Source organism: Tachypleus tridentatus, chromosome 6, assembly GCF_004210375.1.
Source record: "Tachypleus tridentatus isolate NWPU-2018 chromosome 6, ASM421037v1, whole genome shotgun sequence".
Lineage (NCBI taxonomy): Eukaryota > Metazoa > Arthropoda > Merostomata > Xiphosura > Limulidae > Tachypleus > Tachypleus tridentatus.
Genome location: NC_134830.1, coordinates 27,900,957 through 27,927,931, shown reverse-complemented (window position 1 = coordinate 27,927,931; position 26,975 = coordinate 27,900,957). Strand labels below are relative to the sequence as shown.

Genomic DNA, 26,975 nt, shown 5'->3' with positions numbered 1-26,975 from the left:
GTGATGACTAACTGCCTTACACTGCTAAATTAGGGACGGCTAGCGCAGATAGCCCTCGTGTAGCTTTGCGCGAAATTCAAAAACAAACAAACTCTTAGCCTCGGGAGAAAAAAAAACGAGCCTACACCTCGGGATTGTGAGTACAACATACGAGTGAGAGTTTAACCCCCTTTTTAGATCTTAAAAGAGTAGCTCGAGAACTGTAGATGATTGTTTTAATTGGCTGCCTTCCTTCTAGCCCATCACGTAGCCCTCGCGTAACTGCTTAAAATGAAGCAGATAGGATCTGATATAAACGTATTGCTATTTTATGCGAGTTTTAAAAGAGTTTATTAGAATAAACTGTGATAAGATTTTTCTGTGTAAAACATAATAACACAAAATTAATTTTTGTCAAATTTATTTGAGAAGACACATAATCGTAATTTTTTTTTCTTCTTTAGCTATTGGACAAAAACAAGGTAATATTATTGTTACATGGTTAACCAGAACGTGTATGTTACAACCGGTGTCTGGTTATATATTTACTAAAAAGTAATCGTTTTACAAGAATTTCTTTTTTTAGTTTTTCGAATATTTTAAAACGCAATTTTAGTACTAACATTCCTGGTTCTCTTTTAAAGCCGGCCCAGCATGGCCAAGCGTGTTAAGGCGTGCGACTCGTAATCTGAGGGTCGCGGGTTTGCATCCCCGTCGCGCCAAACATGCTCGCCCTTTCAGCCGTGGGGGCTTTATAATGTGACGGTAATCCCGCTATTCGTTAATAAAAGATTTGCCCAAGAGTTGGCGGTGGGTGGTGATGACTAGCTGCCTTCCCTCTAGTCTTACACTGCTAAATTAGGGACGGCTAGCACAGATAGCCCTCGAGTAGCTTTGTGCGAAATTCCAAAACAAACAAACAAAACTATTTTAAAGCCCCCCGCTGGTACAGCGGTATGTCTTTGGATTTACAACGCTAAAATTAGAGGTTCGATTCCCCTCGGTGGGCTGAGCAGATAGCTCTATGTGGCTTTGCTGTAAGAAAAACACACAAACTCTCTTTTAAAATGTAGATATATCAATAAACGTTTTCGTTTGCCTCGTAATTTCGCACAACACTCTACACAGTCTATCTTCCTTAGCCGTCACTAAGTTCGGCAATGATAGGCTGGAGGGAAGATAAGTGGGCAACGGCATTCTCAGTCAAGTTTTGGGTTACGCTTGTCTGAGCGAATAAAGGAATTTGACTGATGCTTGTTTATAGCACTCCGGCGCCAAAGTGCGGAAAGAGTCGTGGCAATGGATCGTGAATTATGAGCTCTGGCCTGGCATGGATAGGTGGTGCGAGTGCTCGGTTTGTAATCTGAGAGTTTCGGGTTCGAATCCCCTTCCCACAAAACATGCTCACCCTTTCGTGGGAGCATTATAATATGGCGGTCAATCTAACAATTCGTTGGTAAAAGAGTAACCCAAGAGTTGGCTGTGTGGTGGTAATGATTAGCTGCCTTCCCTCTAGTCTGCCACTGCTAAATTAGGGACAGCTACTGAATGTAGCCCTCGTATAGCTTTGCGCGAAATTCAAAACGAACCAAACCGAAACCAAGAGTCCTTGTTTTCTTCTGCTGTAGACACTGTAATCACGCTTGGCCCATCTAGACTCGCCAGATTGCACTGTAATAATTAACGTTACATTTATTCTACACTTTTAACATTCGTGTAACTTATTTAACTGATTTTCAGTATATTTTACGCTGCTTTGTTTTACTTATCCGTATCACTACATAATATTTTCGCGCACCCTCCAATTTATTGGTTGGTTTTTTTCGTAAAATAAGTAAGAACTTCAATGTTTAAAAATGCACAGTAATTTACTGCATAAAATTAAAAGTAAAATATGAAATTAAACACTCTGTACAATAAAACTATGCAAGTTTCGGAGGAAACACATAGAATTTTAATAGTTATAGAGTTTTTAATTTTATATTTCGCTTTTAGCGTTAAACAATAAGTTATTGTTCATTTCTAAACATTGAAGCTCTTACCTATTTTATGGAGCCTATACATAAGAACCGTCGCAGAATATATTGATTTTTTCTTATCTTTCTTTGTGGTCCAGCATGGCTAGGTGGTTACAGCGCTCGACTCGTATTCCGAAGGTCGCGGGTTTGAATCTCCGTCACACCAAACAGGCTTGCCTTTTCAGCCATGGGGACATTATAATGTGACGGTCAATCCCACTATTCGCTGGTGAAAGAGTAGCCCAATAGTTGGCGGTGGGTGTTGACGACTAGCTGACTTTTCTCTAGTGGAATTGACTGTCACATTATAATACCCCCATGGCTGAAAGGACGAGCATGTTTGGTGGGATAGGGATTCGATCCCGGAATCCTCAGATTACGACTCGAATGCCTTAACCATCTGACCATGCCGGGCCTTTTCTTATCTATCTTAATAAACTAATCTAAAATTCAGCATGGCCAGGTGGTTACAGCGCTCGACTCGTATTCCGAAGGTCGCGGGTTCGAATCTCCGTCACACCAAACAGGCTCGCCTTTTCAGCCATGGGGACATTATAATGTGACGGTCAATCCCACTATTCGCTGGTAAAAGAGTAGCCCTTTTCTCTGGTGGAATTGACTGTCACATTATAATACTCCCATGGCTGAAAGGAAGAGCATGTTTGGTGGGATGGGGATTCGAACCCGGAATCCTCAGATTACGACTCGAATGCCTTAACTATCTGGCCATGCCGGGCCTTTTCTTATCTATCTTAATAAACTAATCTAAAAAAAAAATTGTGCCTTAGTCTCTTTCTGCCTCTTTCGGCTGTGAAGGTATTTTAACAACAGAAGTTTTAAATCAAGTAAAAGAAAATAATATTAACAAATCTTGATCATAAAAATGTTAAGAGCCCAATTTAAAAAAAAAAAATTACCTTGAGGGGCTTTTACACCATCTCACCCTTTTGTCTAGTGTTACAATCATGCAGACCCTCTCAGAGGTTCTGATGAACCCGGACCAGTTCTATCTTTTTAGGCCCCTGGTTATAATAATAATAATAAAATGATGGCACATGAAAACAAAATAAGACAATCATTAGCCACAAAGAAAAGCGAAACGTAATTTGTATGTATAATTTGCATCTCTGAGATAAGAAACACATAAAAACAAGTCGCGAAATTTAACAATGCCAAAAAACAATAACAACGAAACAAGTGTTTAAATTTGAGGCCCCCTTTGGGCTTGAGACCCGGGCTAAATGATCCTCCTGGTCTCTCTAATTACCCTTACAGTCATGTGTAATGATAATGATTATATGAATATGTGTATAGGTTTACACATTTCGTGTGCTCTTGAAACGCTTTGGTGTGATGTCATTGGTGACATGTTTTTTTTGTTGTTGAAGTAAAAGGGTGACTCGAAATTTGCATCTAAAATAGATAAAAATGAAGTGATAAATATTAATAATACACACTGCGCAGTAAGTGTTCTTTCTAAGCACTGTGTCTGAGTAGAGTGTAAATAGTCTTTATGCACGAAGAATAAATACAAAGGAAAAGTAAATGAATCACACCATGCCAGACGAGTGATGTCATACGTGATTTCCGGACGGAGGCAGTCTATATTACACGCTACTTTTTACCGGAGATGTTAAACAGCAATCTCTGAGGTGGAACTGTTCACAGTTCTTCAAATAGAGCGTCCCACTGTAAGATGTACTGTACTCAGGTACGTATGTTCACTAAATGCTTGTAGGTTAGCTATCTTTTCAAACATTTATTCTGAACGTAGAAGCACATGTTTATCTTACGTTTTATATTGTCAACGATTTTTAGTTAGTCACTTGTGTAAAAGTTTCGAACTTTATCAAATAAAATTCAAATAATATGCGTTAGAGAAAGGCGTAAGTTAAACAAACTCAAAAGTTATAAAAAAATTGTGTTCAGATAACTAGCAAAAGGAAAATTTATTTCGACGTTTTACTTTATGCCAGGCAATTGAACTTCTTTTGTGACGATTGAGATGTTTCTAACTTTAAGTTGGTTACTAGAATATATCACAATAAGCGGCTTATTAAAACATTGTTTAAACTTCACAATCACGTAGAACAATAACCGTACTTCAGCTTAACAGTACGGTTTGGAAGAGTCATACAGGCTCCTGTTGTCTGACGGTATATTTGTCTTTTAAATCTGTGCAACTTCTTAACTACATTTAGTTCCTACAGACAAAATCGGCAGGTTACATATCATGCAATGCTAACACGTTTGAAACTCCACAAAAACTCGAGAAATTGAAATAATATAAAAAATTATGATAATTTATGAAAGCTTTTAGTCCTATTATGTGATTCAACCGGAAATCTCTAGTACTTCTAAAAGTTGTAAGAATTAAACGTTACTATCCTTCATGTTTGTTATTTAAAAATTTAATGATATAGTCAAGTAAAAGGATCGGAGAAAAATACGTTCTCAGGTAACAGGCGACAAAATCGGTAAATATAATACGTTAAAGCAAGCTTGTTAAATCCGCTTATAAATATATACATATATTAGAATATATGTAATGAGGTTTGACTATCATTTTAAAGCAAAATAATAACTTATGACGTATTTTAAGTAAATTATGTTTCTTCTCACGTGTTTATATATATATATATATATTATTAGGTTGTTCAAAAAATAATGGTGGATTCTAAACTTTAACTTTAGTAATTAATAAGCCCGACATAGCCATGTGGGTTAAGGCGTTCGACTCATAAGCCGAGGGTCGCGGGTTCGAATCCCGGTCGCACCAAACATGCTCGCCCTCCCAGCCGTGGTGGCGTTATAATGTTACGAGCAATTTTACTATTCGTTGAAAAAAAAGAGTAGCCCAAGAGTTGGGAGTGGGTGGTGATCACTAGCTACCTTCCCTCTAGCCTTACACTGCTAAATTAGGGGCGGCTAGCGCAGATAGCCCTCGAGTAGCTTTGCGCAAAATTCAAAAAACAAACAAACAATAAGTAATAAAAAAATTAAAAACAACTTCATTAATTAAAATAGAAACCGAGTAAATGTGCACTGTTTTGCCAACGAGAAACAAGATTAATTTGTTGTTTTGACAATAAATCTCTGAAGTTTTAGAACTAAAAATTTTTTAAAGTAATTCTCTGGTACCACCTGCCCATGCCGGACCTACAACGAGTTTGTGAGTTTTTGTTTTTGAATTTCGCGCAAAGCTACTCGAGGGCTATCTGCGCTAGCCGTCCCTAATTTAGCAGTGTAAGACTAGAGGAAAGGCAGCTAGTCGTCACCACCCACTGCCAACTCTTGGGCTACTCTTTTACCAACGAATAGTGGGATTGATCGTCACGTTATAACGCTCCCACTGCTGGGAGGGCGAGCATGTTTGGTGCGACCGGGATTCGAACCCGCATCCCTCGGATTACAAGTCGAACGCCTTCACACGCTTGGTCATGCCGGGCCCACGGATAACGAATCGGTGTTTTATATAACGTATAAACTCCTGTTTTAATCACTCGTAACATGTGAACATAGAAATGATTATAAACTGTGTACTTCTCAAGTACCTCAATTTAGTAACCTTAGAAACCTTTCAATAAAATATCGCAGATATATTGAGTCATTTACCTGGTTAATTTTTATCCCTCCCCAAACTTGCACAGTTATATATTACATCTTCCACGCATGTCCGTGACGTAATTGTGTGAAAGTCTCGCCAAACGATGCGCACTCGCACTATCTAAAAGTGAAAGCCTGATGAAAGCGTACATTAAGAGAAGTTAACATGCCGTTTCAGATTAACGAGGCTAATATGATACCATTTAGGACCTTGTTAACTTCATATGTACCTCATTTCCCTATCTTTGTCGTCTTTATTAAATAAAGAGACTGAAGGCCAAGTTGTCAATTTTTTGACAGAATCCTTTTGCGGAAACTCAAGAAAACTCATTGATGTCAATACGAATTGAACTGCTTTTGTCGCGAGTCGTCGGTGAAACCAGTTTTGACGTGTATATTAGTACAGAACTGACAGGTTTAACCCCATTCCGGATTGATGTTTTTGTAAAATTATTGATTTAGTAAATAGAGAATAAAAAAGGTCCCGAACTACAAACAAACTCATGTGTCATTAAAATATATTTTGTTGTTTTTTTCAAAATGGAAATGTGGATGTCAGTTGGGTACTTTGTTTTCTAAGTTTCCAGAGATACGTTTTTGATATCTGCGAAAAACAACAAGAATATTCAAACCTAACAACTGACAGAACAGTATTTAGTGTTATAGTTGTATGTAGGGCGACTATTGTGTTACACTCGGGTATACACAAAGCTTTTGTTGCGTTAATAAACACATTTATTGAAATTTGGCAGATTCACAGATGCGCCATATTTTCCTTCTTGCTGTTTTTGTTTTAATTTTGTGATTTCTGATATTACAGTTTTCTGGACAGAAACTTGAACTGAATTGACTTTTATATAGAAAACCACTCATCAATAGCAACCAATATTATTTGTAGTTTGAAGTTGTTAATCGAACCACTGTTTGAGCATTGTTAATATTTTTACACAGGCGGTAGTGGATTTGGTGATAAAACCAAATATACGCTCTCTGTCAGATACAATTATCAAAGTAAATCCAATTTTTAACTCATTTATGGTTAAGGCGTTCGACTCGTAATCTGAGGGTCGCGGGTTCGAATCCCAGTCGCACCAAACATGCTCGCCCTCTCACCCGTGGGTGCGTTATAATGTGACGGTTAATCCCACTATTCGTTGGTAAAAGTTTGTTGTTTGTTTTTGAATTTCGCACAAAGCTACTCGAGGGCTATCTGTGCTAGCCGTCCCTAATTTAGCAGTGTAAAACTAGAGTGAAGGCAGCTAGTCATCACCATCCACCGCCATATCTTGGGATACTCTTTTACCAACAAATAGCGGGATTGACCGTCACATTATAACGCCCCACGGATGAAAGGGCGAGTATGTTTGGCGCGACCGGGATGCGAACTCGCGACCCTCAGATTACGAGTCGCACGCCTTAACACGCTTGGCCATGCCGGGCCAGTTGGTAAAAGAGTAGCCCAAGAATTGGCGGTTGGTGGTGATGACTAGCTGCCTTCCCTCTAGTCTTACACTGCAAAATGAGGGACGGCTAGCGCAGATAGCCCTCGAGTAGCTTTGTGCGAAATTCAAAAACAAACAAACGCATTTATAAACACCAGATGAAACATGTTTTTTATATATTTTTATTTGAATTAGCATTGAGCAATAGACGCATTAAGTCGCTGGTCAACTGTTTAATAATGTATAATTTAAACGTTTATTGAATCATAATGTTATGACCACATATACTTATTTAGCACTGTTATAATTAATTGAGTTGTTGTGGGTTCGGTTTTATTTCTAGTTTGTCTATTAATTCTACTTCTTTTTAATTTTTATTTCTATACTGTTTATAAAGTGACGTTTATTTTCTTAATGAGATGTATTATTAATGGGGAATATATCCCTGGAAAGTGTGATAGGTTTCCCTTTATACGCTTTAATAAAAATGTTTATTATCTGCAAACAGCGATCAAACGACCTATGTTTCACTTTTGATGTTGATCTGAAAACAACGTTCAATCAGAATAAATTTAAAAATTCAATTTTTCCATCCTAATTTTGTATTTAAATTACACTATGTAACAAAATTATTACTTTTCATTGTTCCTAGGCAGAAAGTGTTATTTCCCAATTGCTTATGCCTAAAGTAAGTGGAAAAAGACTTATTTTTCTCCTCAAATTTTGTTTTTTAACCTGGGAGCATGCAACGAAAACATGATGGGAAACTATATTTGGGGGCAGATACGTAAAAGTGATTTACATAACAGTCGCAAATCTCGAAAAAACTACTTGCTTTTAAATACTTTTGTTCATTTTTGTATAACTTTAGTATAAATACATGTAAATCTTGATTCATATGTTGTTTTATGTAAATGGAAATGCGCAAATTTCCCCGTTTTTACATAGAAAATAGGTTAATTTCTAAATTTCATTATCCAGGTCACAAAAGCAAAGTTTAACGGGAATAATGACCATTTTCTGTACTTTTACAGCTTAAGCAATTAAGAAATAACACATACTATCCAGGAACAAAATTTGTGTTATATAGTGTTATTTGATGACAACTTCTATTGGATTTTTTATTTTTGCCTGTTCTTTCCTGTAAAATAAAATCGTATATCTTTATAACATCCAATAAGTTTGCATTACAAAATTTAAAAATAAATTCATCAGAGCCATCGGAGGTAAGGAGTATGTTTTATATGATTTTGTTAAGGTTCAAGTTACATGAAGAAGGTTATACAGTGACTATAAATACAATATGGTAATTGTTTACATTTCCCTTTGATCAGTGATTTACATGTTCAACGATATAATTATAGCTGGACGTATCTGTAATCGGTGATATACATGTTCAATGATATAACTATAGCTAGGCCTATCTGTAATAGGTGATTGTTTAGATTCTATGTCTTCATACACGATGGATCGTTTGTACTACCTCATTTTACTGGAACACAAATCAACGTATTCCTTCTTAAAACACTCAGTATTTGATGTTTTATTTAATCAACTACACCTCGATTACACAACTGATCAGAACTTATACAACAGTTGAGTATGTGAGGATACTGTATATATGACACTTGAGTATTTGACGAGTTTGTATTTAAAACAAAATATCTTTCACTAACATACTGAGCTCCGCCATGTACAATTACGTTTACAGTGCAGAACGTACCAGTCACAAAAATACAGTGGTGATAACGACAACATTACTTTTGTATTTCTTATTACGTGTGTCAACATTTTAACACCACCGAAGTTCCTTCGGCCTGGAAACTAACAGAATAACTGACATAAACATGGGTATATGGCCACTTCTTAAGGCAATAAGATATGCCACTTTTTCATATAACTTAGACCCAACCCTTTGTTTTCATATAAAGATTTTATTTATTTGTTTAAAGTTAAGCACAAAGTTATACAGTGGGCTATCTATGCTCTGCCTATCACGGGTATCGAAACCAGATTACTAATTTACTAATGTTGTAAGTTCGCAGGCATGCCGCTGTACCACTGAGGAGGAGGGGAGCTCATAAATAAATAAATAAATATATATATATATATATGTGTGTGTGTGTGTGTTATTTGGTATAGACTACCTAAAGCACCTATTGTTCTTAGTCGACTAATTAATTACTGACAACTATTGTTATTCCTATCGTTGTTTCACCTCCCTTTATTCTCTCTCTCTCTCCACACCCCCCAGTGGCTCAGAAGTATGCCTGCAGACTTACAACGCTAAAAACGGGTTTGAATACCCATGGTGGACAGAGCACAGATAGCCCATTGTGTAGCTTAATTGAAAACAACAACAACTCTCTCTCTCTCTCTTTATATATATATATATATATATACAGTACATTTATTTTCCTCAAAATGCGTTGTAACAACTCTTAACTCCAATACATATGTCCTTCTTCTCTGGTGCAGATAGCCTAGTTGCTTTGCGCCATAAAATGCCAAACCTTTATTTTCAGTCCTGTAAATGTATACTTCTTTCATAGTCGCTGAATATATCCTGTCGTTTTTCTTCGCTTCCGTTACGAGTTAAAATCTCCAATAGATTTAACATCCCAGGAAATGCATTGAAGTTTAACAAGATCTCTCGAGAGAATTTATATTTGTGCTATGTATTGGACTAGCTTTATCAAACACCAGGCGTTCGCCAGAAATAATCTTATACACTATTTGTTAACCCTTTCGATAGCTTCCTTAAACTGTTGCGGATCATTAAAATGCAGGTACAACGAAAAATCGTTATTATTTAAGTTGAAATACTATTTCATTGTTTGTTAATTCTCCTGAAATCCCCCAGGTGTTTCTAACGGACTGGTAATTGAGAAACACTGATCTAACAAAGACATGCATAAAACAATGTGGAAAACATTCTTGAATTTTTTTCAACTGTAGTTTGGTTTGTTTTGAATTTCGCGCAAAGCTACACGAGGGTTATCTGCGCTAGCCGGCCCTAATTTAGCAGTGTAAGACTAGAGGGAAGGCAGCTAGTCATCACCACCCACCGCCATCTCTTGGGATACTCTTTTACCAACGAATAATGGGATTGACCGTCACATTATAACATCCCCACGGCTGAAAGGGCGAGCATGTTTGGTGCGACGGAAATTCGAACCCGCGACCCTCAGATTACGAGTCAAACGCCTTAACCCACCTGGCCATGGCGGGCCCTTCAATTGTGATTTCAAAGCAAAGTATTTTAAGCGTAATAAATTGACGTTTGTGCGTTTAGAAACACGGGTTTATGTCCTTATTTCAGCTAAATGCTGTTTCAATAAATTGGTGTTTTTCTTTGTTCACGGAGTTTACTTTTACTAAGTATATGTTTTCCCTGCAGTCTTGGAGTCTAGCTACTAATGATACTATTAAGAAAATAAATTGTTCAATTAGTTTGTTAATTACGATAATTCTAAACTCGTATTAGTGTTTCTCATAGTACTTGGTGAAGTACAGAGAGAAAAAACAATTACACACACACACACACACACACACACACACACCCCCATATATATATATATAATGTACATTGCATCTATAAAACTAATAGCAGAAAGTTTGATTAGTCTATGTAAGCGAGATAAGCAAGATCAGTTGTGTCACACAATGGTGGTTAGAAAGAGCTTAAAAGTCTCAACTGGATGGGTAGTTCGTAGTTTGACTTGGTTGTCTAGGTTTGTCCCTTTTGGGCACGTGGATGTGGAAACTGACCAAAATTCGTGTCCGTTGTAGCAACTTCTTTCTTGGTGATCTGCTTATGGACATTCCCCCATGTTCTTTAGACTTTTTTCTACCACTCTTGTTGTTGATCAGATTTTAGTGATTCTTTAGGCTCAGTTCAGTAACTCAAGCAGTATTAGAGCAGTATCTATTGTCGTTGACTGCTCTTTGTTATTCGTGATGGGTTCTGATGATTCCTTTGACCAAATATGGTCCTTCGTTTCTTCTACACTAATTAGTTGAGCATCGGACTCTTCGTAAACAATGGGTTGTGGTCTGCTATTTCTTACACAGGCAAAAATACATGTCCAAATCTGCACTTCATTTCGTAATAATAAAATATTCTTTAAGCATGGTCTGAAAGTTGTTATTGTTTTCAAATATTATGTCAAATTGCTTATTGATCGTTTGTTGTTTAAACTTGAACGGGGTATGTTTAAGAGTGATAGTGCAGAAAAAAGGTTGCATATAGTTTAAAGACTTAACTTGACATGAAATACACTGTCAGCCCCTTAGAAACTATCTTTTTCTATAACTCAACGAGTCAGACCAAATATCTTGTAGAATAGGTCCCAAGTTCCTGTCTCTACACAGCTGAAATCTTATCTGTTCCTTTATTTTAATATTTTTTCCTGCTTTTCTACTTGTTAGGTTCCTTCCATCGAAAATCTCCATCTAAAAATTGAAGAAACTATGTCATCGTTGCTACTTTTAACGATACCAATAACTTTAGAAGGTCTGGGCACTGAATCAGTGTCGTAATGAAGAATGTATGGGCCTCCTTTATATCCGATTTATTATGGAGTTATGGGTCCCTGTTTGTCATGTCTCCTCTTCGCACCACAGGATATGCGGAGGCAGTCGTTATGCCCTTTCAGTGAATCTATTATATTATCATTTCTTCTTTACCTGGGGTGAGATAGACACGTCTTATTTCCAACACTCATGTTATCCTGTCTCATCATATGGAGAAATTATTTTGTTCAAGTTGTTTATTGATCAAAAAATAAAATGCTTGTGTGTTATTAAAACGTAGCCAGCACAGCTTTATTAATATATCATATATCAGTTGTATTTTAATAGAATACACGAAGACATTACCCTATAAAAGGTGTGTTGTGTGTGTGTTTTTCTCATAACAAAGCCGCAACAGGCTATCTTCTGTGTCCACCGAAGGGGAATCCAATTCCTGATTTTGGCGTTATAAGTCCACAGAATTGCCGCTATCCCACGAGGGGACAACTTCAAGACTACGTATCATTGAAATTATTGATTATTACATGTTACCGATAATATCAGTTACAGTATTCCTCTATCTGGAATCAATTAGAAATATACATTATATCATAAAATGAATGAAACCCATTACGCCATTAGTCCTGCTAATTTAAGACATGAAAAAATATTCCAACTGTGTTTTGTTGAATATATTTAATGATTTGCTGGTCCAATACTCTTTGATGACGAGTTAATCAACCGGCTTCCAAAACTAGGTCATTTTTGCCTTTGATAGATGGTGAAATAGGTTCGAGCCACCAGTAATTTTTAATCTTCCATGGAGTCTCCACACGTAAACAAGTTGAATCTAGTTTTCAACTTCACATTGTTGTTCAGTGTTTTAGTGAGAGTTACATCTTCTTTTTATCCTGTGTTTTTAATTCCTTCTTAGACCTTGTGTTAGAGGATGACAGAGATGGATTTCGGCCATGGTTCACCATACGTACTTCCAGCCACATTTTCTTTATAGCCATCTTGCTCTGAATAGGATCAATAGGACCTTTTTGTTTTATACATCCTCAGCTTGGCCTTCTTCCTCCTGTCATCTACAGAAGGACCTCCTCTCCATCTTGTGATTCAAAGAAGGACTTTAAGGTCAATATTTAGCTTATCTGTAATACCATTCCTGCTTGCTTTCTTTTCATCTTCTTCAATCAATTTTCGAAACGTAAACCAAAATATTGCAATATCAGTATGAAAACAATGTTAAAAATCCAGTGATTTTTTTTGTTTTTTGAAGTAACTCCAAAGTAGAAGAAAAGGCAAGAGACAAAATGTAAAGATTACAGAAGATTCTTTGTTGCAATAATCTGGCCTCGAAGATATAATATGCACACTGCAGTTACTCGGAAACGATTATGATATTTTGACGGCTTTATCTCCAGAAAATGTGCATTTCATTATAATGACCTTGCTGGAAGTTTCAAACTGACTGGCCGATATGGTTTGTTTGTGTGTTTTGAATTTCGCGCAAAGCTACATAGGGACTATCTGCGCTAGCTATCCCTAATTTAGCAGTGTAAGACTAGAGGGAAAGCAGCTAGTCATCACTACCCATCGTCAACTCTTGGGCTTCTCTTTAACCAACGAATAGTGAGATTGACCGTTAAATTATCATGCCCCCACGTCTGAAAGGGCGAGCATATTTGATGCGAGAGGGATTCAAACCCGCGACCCTCAGTTTACGGGTCGTACTCTCTAACCACCTGGCAATGCCGGGCTAACCAATGGGGAGACAGTCGTATGTGACTAATAACTACAAATATAAATCCTATTTCGTGGTTTTACTTAAAGTAAGTCAAGTTTTTAAGAATTATTTACAGTGGTTAAATATAAGTGGAAGGATAAAGCTTTGGGTAGAAATGGCGCATATACGTATCCGGCTTTAAGTTAAAAAAGAAGGAAACAAGTTGTTTCACTTTATAACTCCCACAATGATTGGAACAGACTAGAGGGAAAGCAAACAGTCTACAACACCCACCTGCAATTCTTGGGCTATTTTTTTACCAAGGAATAATTAGACTGATTGTACATTATAAGGCTCCCACTATTGAAAGTGCAAGCATGTTCGCAACGGGGATTCGAACCTGTGACCCGCATATTACAAGTTGAGTGCTCTAATTACTAGAAAAAAACAAGAAAACAGTTAATCAGCCCAATGTAATGTAGTTTGCATTCGATTAAAATATGTTTTATACTGTATCTTAAAATATAAAATTCAAATTAACGCAACTCGCCAGAAATTATTATTGTTTCGGAAAGTGTTTACATTGGTGTTATTTAAGGCATGCCAGTTTTATTTATTTAAAAATTTAGAATTACAGGACGTGATATTGTCTCTAGTATTGGTAGAAGGAATTTGTCCATCCTTACCACTACATTTTTGTTAGAGTAGTACGTGTGGATGTGTGTATATTCTACGAAGGTGTATTTAATATATGCTACGTTTGCACATTTCCACCCAATTAAAAGAACGTTATAGTAAATGTTTCTTGTACTCCCTAGATGCATATATCATCCTCTCTCGGCATGTCTGGCTTGCGGTTAGGATACTGATTAGAGGCTCTCGTATCCATGGGTGGCTTTGAGCTGTGGTAGGTATTTCCCGTGCAGCCTTTCTTATTATTATTATTTGTTCCTGACCGCATTCTTTTCATGTAATAAGTCGCTTGATGGAAACAGGTTCGTAGTCTGCATGTCTGGCTTGGTATAGCTGGAGACAGGTACCCACTGTATATATTATGTATTGTGGCTATATGCCTTGTTTGTGTGTTTGTATTTGGTGCGTGGGTATGTGAATTCATAACATTCCCACCTTCAGAATATAAACTTTAACTAACATATTTAGTAAAAGTCGCTGCGTGAACATTTTGATCCTACGCCTTCTAGAGTAATTTCCGTGTCCTTGACATTTTGAGGATAAAATTACCATGTTGTTGTTGTTTTTTTCATTTTTGACACCAGTTCATGCTTTTCCTATGATGTTTGACCAAAGTATCTTTTGTTACTCATGGTGGTGACCTTCTCCGTTTCCCGACTATCGTGTTGACCCTTGACTAAATAATTATAACATTTTCAAATCCTAAACAAGAACAGTTATAATGCTGAATTTAACGTCCTTTATGAGAATATACAAATATATTGTGTATTTAAACACACGATCCAAACTGTTTGTTTTTTTTAGTAGTGTGTAGGAAGAAAGTTTTCGAAGGAGGCCACAGAATTCTTTCACAAATGAATTATAATAATTAGAATAATGCTTTTATAAGACGTTTTAATCATTCCTGGTTTCAAATGCATGTAAGGTATGTGTTAAATGATTCACAAAAATTATTCCAGTGATCATTAACTTGTCTTTGTGCGTAAGATGATCTAATTTTTCTGGAATAGTAAATAACTAACTATTAAGTCCAAGAAACGTTCTTATACTTAATTGGTAACACACTTTCCCTTATTCTTTTGAATTTAGTAAATGACTTAGTTACGGTTGTAGTACAACAACGACAATGTCTCTTCTGAGTCAGATCAAAGCACGGGTTGCATTGTACCTAAACGATTCCGACCTAGATTAACACGTAATCATCTATATTGTAAAACTGGAGACGTTTCAGGAGAATGAAATCTCTTAGATAACCATGCTTATTACAATCCAGTAAAAGAAGACAAATTTGATTAGTTATATTGCATTCTTTAGTTGTTAAAATTCTTGTATGTTGTAGGGATAAATACAAGAAAGTAGACGTACTTTCAGTCTTGCAAAATACGTGATTAAAGTCCTTATAAAATCAGTTACAGATGACTGAGGTTGCTGGTTTCAGAGACTCGTTAGTTTTAACGACTTAGAAAAACCAGTTTATTTATTGAGAATATTGTATTAAGTCTTGGTAATTCGGTCTTAATCTTCCTGTTTCTACCTATAACTGTGACTTTATGTAAGATGTTTTATCAGTTAATATTTTATATTTAACTCATGAATTCCATCTGTATCTTTACTTGTTTTTCAGTCGTGAGAGCTTAGATAGTTTCTAATACAGGTTAATTGACAACGATATGTTAATATTGTTCTTTTTATTGTTCAATAACGTCCAAATTGTAATTTTGATTGTTACGTTTTATAATTTCAAATAGCCTAAAACTGCGTTAAATTATAATTTACGGTACTTTCCGACGAGATTGATACACACATTTTTCTGTTTTGATACAAATATATTTTGATACACAAATAATAACACAATTTACAGTAACTATTATTACAAATAATGATTTTCATGCAAAAGTCTTACAAATTTAACTTACAAACAGTATTGAGTCTTCTATCTAGCCTGGAACTTCCTTCATATGTTATCGAAAATTCACGTTGAGCGAATTAATTCTGGGTTGATGTACATATAATTCACTTAACGTAGAGCTCGCTTGCTTTGATTGAGTTCGTCGATCACACGTCGAGTTTGTTCACGGCTGAAGTTATATAATGTCTTCGTACAAATACTAATGTCCAGTGTGAATCTGGTGAAGTTGAATGGTTATAATGTTAGAAATTTATAAACGTCCATGGTCATATATTTAAAGTTCCTAATTAGTAAGCGCTAATCACAATTAGAGCTTACGAGGTTTATAGTATGTCTTTTGGCATGTCGCGTTGGTTACATTTATAGGTGTGAAGAGAGGCTGTAGAAATTTCAGTTTACACAACAATATAGACGATATTCTAGTGTTTACGCATACACATACATTGTTGGTTCTTACACTTAAAATATTCTACAATTTTAATCAATAGATGGGAATTTCGCAATACAAATTTAACAGTATAAATTATGTACATTTCTAAATATAATTTTAACTTAAGTAAACATCGATATTAAAATAGATATGTAGTAGTAAATGTGTATCATGATACAAAATTTATTTTTCGTCGAACCTTCCATAACTAAAAAAATCTGGTTATTGCGTTTAATCAGAGTGTTCTACTTAAATACGAAACAATATAAAGAAAAGCGTTGAAAATAAGTATTTCGATTTACACCGAATTCATTCCATATAAAGTATTTAAAATTTGCCATTGTATAATTGAAATGTAATTCATAATGTTCTAGATACTTTGTTATTTTCTCTCTCTCTCCATAAAAAGGACTGGATCACTTTTTATGATTTATATCAACTGTTGAGAATTTGAATATCGTAAAAGTAGGTACTCCCATTATTTCCAAAAATAACTTTTAGTACATAATTGAAACTGAAGACAAAAATGCTATTCTTGGAATTCAGCAAATAAGTAGCAATAACCCTACTTTATCCTTTCTTTAATTTTAAAATTATTTCTCTAAAAAACAGGCCCGGCATGGCCAGGTGGTTAAGGTACTCGTCTTACAATACGAGGGATGCGGGTTCGAATCCCCGTCACACCAAATATGCTCGCCCTTTCAGCCGTTGGGGCGTTATAATGTAACGGTCAATCCCACTATTCTTTGGTAAAAAAGTAGCTCAAGAGTTGGCGATGGGTGGTGATGACGAGCTGCTTTCCCTCTAGTCTTACGCTGCTAAACTAGGGATGGCTAGCTCAGATAGCCCTTGTGTAACTGTGCACAAAATTCAAGACAAAACAAACCACCCATACAGAAACGTGCATAAAGATTAAAGAACCCGTTTCAATTCTGTAAATTAATGTATTTTTTATTCAAGCTTAATAGCCTCCCAGTGGCTCTACAATGAACTTTAGGGCTTATAGTTCTAAAATTAGAGATTCGATTCTTGTGGTGCGTACAATACAGATAGCCCATTGCAAAGTTTTGCGCTTAACAACAAATAAGTTGACTTAATAACTTTGTTGCAACTGATTATGCTCTGATTCCTACATAAGAAATCCCACGTAGCATTTCCATAAATAATAAGAGTGTATTTACCTTCCTATTAAAAACAAAAATATAATAATTACGATTATGTAGTCACATTTAAAAAGGAAAACGTTAAGTAAGTTAACACTAAAATTTGAATTGATATAAACAAGTTTGACTTGTTCCTTCAACGACAGGCCAGCTGGTTTGAGCCCTCGACTCGTAATATAAGGGTTGAGATTTCGAGTCTCTTTCACACCAAACATGCTCGCCATTTCTGCCATGGGGGTCTTATTATGTGACGGTCTATCCAACTATTAGCTGATAAAAAGAGTAGTCCAAGAGTTTGCTGTGGGTGGCGACGACTAGCTGGCTTTCCTCTAGCATTACACTGCTAAATTAGGGTCTGCTAGCACAGATGGCCCTCGTGTAGCTTTACGCAAAAAAAAACAAACAAACAATATCAAATCTTCAATAGCGGGTACTTATCTCCAGTTGTTCTTGAAAATAGATAATAGGCATATCTGTAGACTGAATATGAATTAAAGGTATAAACTGTATTAGTAATGTTGAGCAAAATTATTTTTAATTTCATCGCATTGTTGCCAGCTCGTTGAATTTATTTGGAAAAAGAAAAATCTGGACAATTTTTTTTTTGTCTTGTCTTTTTTTTCACACTTGCACATAATTTTCAGAAGAGAAGGAATAAAAAAACAGAAACATGGAAATGGTGTCCGGTAATAATATCATAACTAAAAAATGCCATCAGTAATGATGCAAAGTAGGAAACGTTTCTTTGGATATAAGTAACAATCATAAATCGTAAACATTTTCTGTATTTTCTTTTAAAAGAAAAAAAATCCATTTCTTTTTACCTATTTACGGGTGGCAATTTTGAACGTTACAATAGGATTTAGTTCTTCGGGCCGAAATAGTATACACAAATGGCCTTCCGTTATCTCAAGCACAATGGTATGTTTTTTAAAAAATATTTCTTAAATAAATGTGTTATTCAGCTTAAATATGCAATTACCGTCGCTTTCAATGTACGAACACGAATTTAAAGACAAAGTCTGTGTTTTTTCTTCCAATGTCAATATTATAAGTTTGTGGGTGGCCTGACCTCCACTGTACATATCAGTCCTTCACAGTCGTAAATGTGTATATCAAATGAAAACAAAATTATCCGTCTCTCTGTTATATCGCCCTTGGATAAGCCGTTCGTCTTGTACGCCCAATTGCAAGTAATTATCATCATATATAACTGCTGTAATTGGAAATCATATCATAAATTGCAGCTAAAAATTATGTGTCTGAGGGTCTGTCAGTTTAATGTCATTTTTTTTGTCTTGCTTGTTACCTTAACCTACTTAAAATTTCATTTTAAAATAGTGGTGTGTCATAAGGCTACCGTATCTGCGTGTGTGAGAGAGTGCGTGCGTGCATTTGTACGTGTGGTTTAACTTCCATACTAATGGTTTGAACACATTTTAAAAAGATCTTATCGACACCAACATTGTTTATGCTATTATTGTTATTAATATTTTCGCGAAATCAGCCCATAGATTTGAGAAAAAGATAGCCATCAACAGAAAACGAACACTGTATGTAAATACAGTGTTTAAAAGAGTACAAATGATAATATACAGCACGTGCCAAGACTAGTTTACTGTGTAAACATACATTTAATCGCAAAGCTATCCGCGTGTGCCCATCGTAGGTATCGAACCTCTTTTAAAAATGTTTAAGATTCGAGTCCGAGACATGCCTCTAAACAAGCTCTATACTTTTAGTTACAGACGCATTATGGGAAGTGATTGTCACGCTTTTCGGGAACAGCACCTTATGTAACGTTAAGATTGATTGTGATTTAATATAACTGAAATCCACAAGACCACTAGACTAGTAGGCCTCGTAAAGCAAAATACTTCTTCAAAATATCAAACGTAAAGTGATTATGGGAAGAATAGAGGAAGTATTACTGGCTTACAAGTGAGTTTCACACTAAATTGCCGTCTTTCGCAAATGAATAAAATATTCTGATGAATTTGGTTAGAATTTCGCGCAACGCTACACGAGGACTATCTGCGCTAGCCTTCCCTATTTTATCAGTGTTAGACTAAAGGTATTGCAACTAGTCTTCATCAACCACCGCCAACTCTTGGGCTACTATTTTACTAGCGAATAGCGGGATTGACTGAACATTATAACGCCCCAACGGCTGAAAAGGCACGCATGTTTGCTAGGATTGGGATTCGGACCCGCGTCCCTCAGGTTGCGAGTCAGTGCCCCTAACAGCCCGGCCGTATTAAACCATTCATCTCAGTTTGTAAGTAGTAACTTTTGACCGATTGTTTGGCAGGACTGATTAATATTAAGTTTAACTTTGTAATTTACTCGACTGGTTAAATATCTGGAGTCCAAACAACACTGAATGGATGACCTAATGTTAACACAGCGTGATGTCAAAATATCTTATGATCTACAAAAAATCAGAACTTTGGGTAATCATTCATTTTAAGCACTTGGCGTGTTAGGGTTGGGGGATAACCCTTTGTATGCTTTGAATAGATAGATAATGAATACTAATAGCAGTGTGTTTCTTTCTTTTGAAAGACAATACCTAAGATTAAACAATCGAAAACAAATAATTAAATAGTGCCAAAACATTGGTTGTAGATAGCACAATTAACACTTAAAACACGATTGACTAACACTACTTGTTGTAAGATTTAAATTAACACCTTGAGGGAAAAGCTGAAACTCTCAAAGTCTAGCGTTTACAGCAAAGCCACTTGAAATTTAATTTAAAAACTGAGAGAAATTATTAGATTAGATTTTTTTTAAAGCAATAATTCGAAAATATGTAGCATGACATTAGACTTTACTTTAATTATACAGAATTCTAAAACTAGTACTTTTAATGTTAGGTTTTTTCTCATCTTCTTGGGTTGGGGGAAGGAGGGGGTCTGTAGTTATTCTTCCTACTTTTCCACAACTATCGTCCCTGAATATGGGGGCGAGTAAATATAAGTAATTTAAAGTTTACTATCGACACATAACACGAGCTGAAAATAATGTATTTTGTTTAAGATACTTAATTTACCCCCCCCTCCCCAATGGCATGTCTTCGGACCTACAATGCTATGAACCGGTTTTTGATACCCGTGATGGGCAGAGCACAGACAGCCTGTTATGTAGCTTAATAACAAACAAACAAACAAACTTAGTGCAATATAATACGGCACTGAAATCAAAGATAAAACTATTTTCATTTCACGATTTTCTATTTATTGCTACTTCTGCTATATCCACCGAAGGGAATCGAACCCCTGATTTTAGCATTGTAAATCCGTAGCCTTACCGCTGTCTCAGCAAGAGACTGGTAAATGTAAAGACCTAAACGTGTTGGTAACATGTAATCATGTTGTATTGACCATGTTATCAATCAATAATTAAGTATTTGTTAAGAAGAAAGCATACACCTAGTTTTCTGTATTTGTGATCATTTATGGTAGTTAATTACCCTCCGCTAGTACAGCGGTAAGTCTACGGATTTACAATGCTAAAATCATGGGCTCGATTCCCCTCGCTGGACTCAGCAGATAGCCCGATGTGGCTTTGCTATAAGAAAACACACACACACACACACACACACACACACACACACACACACACATAGTAAATTATTTCTCGAATTTAGGTTCGTTTCAGAGCAAAGCCACATTGGGCTATCTGCTGTGTCCACTATGGGGAATAGAACCCTGCATTTTAGTGTTGTAAGTCCGTACACTTGCCGCTGTCCCACTGGAAACACGAATTTAGAAATAGAAATTTTTAATGACCATTTTGTCAAAATACTACAGAATGTGATAAGAACTACCTAAGTAACTTATCTGTAGACATAAGATTATTTTCACCTCAAAAAATTGTTTTACTACAGTCCTTAGTCATATCTACCTGGTTGTAAGTATTAGATATTTACGAGAAAAAGAAATCAGAATTTGATCAATAGAGAGAATTAGAGTAAATAGTTTTTTCTTGTTTGTTTGAAGCTAAGCACAAAGGTGCACAATGGACTATCTGTGCTATGTCCACCACGGATATCGAAACTCGGTTTCTTGTGTGGTCAGGTCACAGACATACCGCGATACCACGGAAGGGGAGTGAGCTTGTTTGTTTGTAGTTAAGCCCAGATCTACACAATATATACAATGGTCCATCTAAACTGTCCCACAATGAGTTTTTATCGTTATAAGTCTTTACCGTTGGGCCACTGTGCGAGGCGGTTGCTTTCTAATTTGTTCTGATAGTATTTTCAGATAACTCATACTGATTTCATTGAAATGTTGTCTTCCAGTACCACCGGACATGGCCTAGATGTTAGCATGCTGCGGATAGAAAGGTCTAGGACCCGAGACCTGATGCTTCTGCTCCTGCTTTCCATTTTAATTTGTTCCGAAGAGTCATTTAAAGCTTTTGTTAGAAAGGGTGCTGCTCTACGTCTACACTTTTTTCAGTAATTCGAAATTATGAACGGTTACACCCGAAATCCAGTGTTCTCTAGTCTGGCCTTTTAGCCCACGCGCGCACAAGGTGTTGTTCAAGTTGAAGAAAACCCAACTCTTTTTTTTTGTGTGTTAGATGCATTTTGCAAATATTTGGCAAATCGCTGAAAAACTATAAACATATTCAGCCCTATTATTACCAGATGTAGTTACATTAATAGGTTTGTCTTTAGCGCGAAAATTTCTCATATGCGTTCTAAATACTTTACTGTTAAAAAGAAAACAAAATCCGGGTTAAGTGGCCTTAACGAATTTAACATGATGTAATCTTCCAAACAACGCTTAAATGGATAAAAGAAGCCAAAATTATGCTTTGACTTAAAAGTGATACAGATTATTTTGAAAGTGAATTTTACAATTTTAGTAATAAAACTTCCCATAAATGTGCATATTAAAATTTCTCATTCACATTTGTACTACTACGAAATCTAATACTTGCATCAATTTATTTTATTTGCAGATAAAGGGTAGTAGTACTGAAACCTTTGAAAATTGCATCAGTTTATTTTACTTGTAGATAAAGAATAGTGGTACTGAAAACTACGAGAATTTCTGAAAGTTCATTTGGCTATCGAATTAAATGTAAGCAAAGTATATAAACAAAATTTTCAAACCTTTTTAAAAGGTTTAACATAAAACATATTTGCCAGAGAAATAAGCATGAGCAAGCTATTTGAATAACAAATATTACGGCAGTTTTGTTTAGTCATTTCTCTCTGGTCCGGCATGAATAAGTGGTTAGGGTGATCGACTCTCAATCAGAGGGTTGCGAGTTCGAATCCCCGTCACATCAGTGTCTATAATCACGTGCTCACCTGTCAGGTTATCCATTTAAACCTAGTTCGACAAAGCCTAAAGATGGGTAGGGCGCTTGACTCGCAATCTGAGGGTCACGGGATCGAATCTTCGTCCCACCAAACATGCTTCCCATTTTAGCCGTGGGGCGTTATAATGTAACAATCAATCACACTATTCGTTGGTAAAAAGACAAGCCCAAAAGTTGGCGGTGAGTAGTGATGACTAGCTGACTTCCCTCTAGTCTTACGCTGCTAAATTAGGGGCCGTTAGCACAAATAGCTCGGGTGTAGCTTTTGAGCGAAATTCGAAAATAAACAATTTTTTTTTGTATTTTTTATTTTGGATACAAAATTACCGTTTTTTATCGATGCTTAAAATTAAAACATTTATTCTGGCTAAAGTGAGTTAATGAACTAGTTTCGAACATCGTCAAAAAAGTTTCACTGGCTCTGTATCTGGTTACGTATATGAATCAAGTATTAAAATTGAAAATTGAAATTATTTTTTTGCGTGACAGTTCTGCAAAGTACTGAAGGGGGTTTAACGAGCTGTTATTCCACTGAAATTTGAACATCTAATACGTTTTAACGTGATTCTGAAATGATGACACATCTAAAAAAGTACCACCAGGAGAAAAAAAAACAACGCTTAGAAACACTGTGTACTCTGCTATAACAGCACGCTTCCGAGAAATAACAAACCGAAACCAATGAATATTTATGAAATATTATATGCCATCCTATCCTGTCTTCCACAGTTGCAGCTGTACGTTTCTATGGCGTGTTTTATCTTTAAAAAAAAAAAAAGAAAGAATAAAGGTTGATGTCACGTTGGTATAGTCACACTAAGAAATCGGGAGGAGAGACATTTTACCAAATTTTCGCGAAGTCTGTTTTAGTTCACACACGCAAATTTCTCTCGTACTGTTACATTGACTGTAGATAGGTCATTAGACAGTTAAAAAAAAACCAAAAAAACTGCACTGAAACCGGATTGAATGCACATTATAATTTCCGGTTTACCCTTACAGGTGGTAAAAATAATTGCACAAGAGACGGCCTCTCGGTGCTACAGAGTGGCGCAGCACCCGGACTTTGAATACCCTATTATTAAAGTCTGTAGTTATTTTTATACAGTTTAGTTGTAACACGAGTGACTGGAGAACGTGCACGAGTCTGTCAGCAACTTTTTGGGCAAATGATAATCGGTGGGGAATTTAAGGTTGTGTGGGCCCAAGGGCTAATAATTTTTGTGGAGCCTGCATCCCATGTAATTTAACATGGAATAAAATTATCAATGGAACCCCCATTAATTCCATGGGTCATGGGGCTGAGCTCCCTCTAGTCCCTAATTAAATACACCAGCTATTTTCAACAAAATACGTGTGTGTGTGTGTGTGTGTATATGAGTGTCAGTTACCATCCACGTAAAATAAACTGCTACGCGATCGCAAATGAACACAAATACGAGGTATTACATAAGAGATCAGATAAAACAAATCCCCACAGTAAATCACGCCGAACACAAATTTCGCGTTTGTTTTACCCGAAACTCCTTTACTTATTACAACATGCGGTAATAGTTTAGCTGAAAAATAGTTATTATCCTGTTATTGTGGATAAATCTTTATTTCATATTACCTCAAGATACGTGTGCTATGGGACATAGGATCTAAATATATTTTTAAAGCATTTAAGCAGAACTTTGGGGGCATTTTCATAAAACTTGCTCTATCTACGTGTAATGTTTTTTGCTTATAGTTGAGCAGACAGCATCTACGAGTGTATTTGTGTGTGTGTTTCTCTAAGGCTTTTTGCTGTGTCCACCGAGGGGATTCTAACCTCTGATTTTAGCGTTGTAAATCCGAGGACTTACCGCTGCCTGGCATGGCCAGGTAATTAAGGCACAGGACTCGTAATCCGAGGATGCGGGTTCGAATCCTCGTCACACCAAACATGCTTGCCCTTTCAGCCGCGGAGGAGCGTTATAATGTTACGATTAATCCCACTATTCGTTGGTGAAAGAGTAGCCCAAGCGTTGGCGGTGGGTGGTGATGACTAGCTGCCTTCCCTCTAATCTTACACTGCTAAATTAGAGATGGCTAGCGCAGATAACCCTCATGTAGCTTTGAGCGAATTTGAAAAACAAACAGTTGAGAGTATGATAATAAATAACTGATTGTGATTTTTTATATATTTGATTACTTCCCCCAAATGTTTAAATATATACGTTTATACCAGTAAAGAATATAGCACAAAGAACTCATAACCGGTTCTCGTGCAAAGCACTTGAATATCAAAGAGTGACGAAAATAAAGGCATTTGTGATTTGTTTTTCATGAATGTCACTTATAGTTTATAGCAAGATGTGTATATACAAGTATACATGTTTGTTTAATACATTCAGTGTGCCCTGGGTTAAGGCGTTCGACTCGCGATTTGAGGGTCGCGGGTTCGAATCCCCATCAACCAAACATATTCGCTCTTTCAGCCGTGGAGGCGTTATAAAGGTAGGCCAATCCCACTATTCGTTGGTAAAAGAGTAGCCCAAGAGTTAGCGGTAGGTGGAGATGACTAGCTGCCTTCCCCCTTGTCTTACACTGCTAAATTAGGGACGGCTAGCACAGATAGCCCTCGAGTAGCTTGGCGCGAAATTCAAAACAAACAAACAAACAATCCAACATTTTTACAGATTCTTCAAACCTGGATTACAATAGTCATATGAAAGGTGTTTCATTAAACGTTCTATATCTTTGAATTTGGGTAGTAAGTTTAACGAAACCTTTCGCTCCTAATGAATTCAAACTGTATTTCTAGCATGGATAATTTTATTAACCGAATTTCATCTGCTTACTACTCTAAGACCACTGACAACTAGACGTTTTACTTGTATCTCACATAAACGTACTCATGACCAGAAGCTTTACGCGAGGAAAACCCTAAATGGTGTGTAAAAAAGAGATTAAATTAATTACCAGTATACATTTTCCACAGGCCACAAGGTGAATGTTTATAAACTAAACCTAATGTGATGTCCAAGAGGGGCAGGTAGGGGTAATTCAGAAGGACCTGGCTAAATTTAGTCATGCTATAGTCATCCGACTACGCCTAAAAAACAACTGTTACCGTATTTCACGATATTTCAAAGTTTTCTTGAGTAGAAATTTGAATTAAAATCACAATAAGACTAAAAAGGCGTTGAAAAGTGTATATTTCAAGGAAAAAGTGGTACATTAATGTCATTGCAAACTAAGCACTTTTTAGGACTGTTATCAAAGACACCTTTTATTCATTACGATGCAAAGTTCACAGGTGACCCGGCTGAGTCCTCTACTTTATAAAGAACACACTAAATACGATTTTAATCTTGCTAAGACCCAGCCGGTCTGGTGAGTTCTAGTTTTACATAAGAAAAACCGTGTCGGGTGTAGCCCTATAACTAACTGTAGATGAAATGCAATTTCTCTCACTGGAAAACCGTATTGAGGTAATTGTAAGTGAATGCAGTTGTAAGTAGGGTTAATGTGATTTTTCGTATCACTTATTTGCTTTAAAAACTTTCCGGATTTTCTAAATGCAGTGTTGTATACAGCGTAATTTGTCAGCATTTCTAGTCAGAATTCGGTGCTCCTCCTATCAATGGCTCAGGAATAAATGTGAAGGCTTATAACAGTAATATCAATAAATAAATAACAGGTTTCGATACCTGTGAGAGGCACAGGACAAATGGTACATAATTTTGTGTTTAACAGCAAGCAAGTAAACAGCCATTTGTTGGTTCTTCAACTCGCAGCATAATTCTGTTTACTGTTTATCAGTCTAAGAAGGTTTTAATCATGCATTTACACTTACATTACTTCTCCCAGTAAATGAGTATTTATAAACAATCGTTACTCAAGCACAAACTTCAAGTCAAAACTTTCCGCAGATCGAAATTCTCAAAGAGTAACTGAACTAGGTGACGTGCTTTCGGTGGGCTCAGCAGATAGCCCGATGTGGCTTTGCTGTAAGAAAACACACACACAGGTGACGTGCTATTTAATCAACGAAATCACTTTTGAGTAATTTAAAACCCCACTGATTTCTTTTAGGCCTATCATGGTTTGGTGATTAGAGCACACTTTCTCTCTCAAATATACTGATGGTCACTTTCACTTTAGTCCCTCTCCAGTGAGAT

At 36.3% G+C, this 26,975-nt stretch overlaps 1 protein-coding gene across 3 annotated transcripts in view; it reads left to right on the top strand.

The window, feature by feature from the left end:
• Positions 1-26,975, top strand: part of LOC143252140 (nuclear hormone receptor FTZ-F1 beta-like) — an 86,192-nt gene that overhangs the window by 8,778 nt on the left and 50,439 nt on the right. Inside the window, exon 1 of one of the 3 annotated variants that reach the window (XM_076503825.1) lies at positions 3,588-3,708. The exons of the other annotated variants lie outside the window; for them this stretch is intronic. The gene's annotated coding sequence lies outside the window, so the exon portion shown is untranslated. Of the gene's footprint in view, positions 1-3,587; positions 3,709-26,975 lie in introns of those variants that run through there. 3 annotated transcript variants of the gene reach the window in all.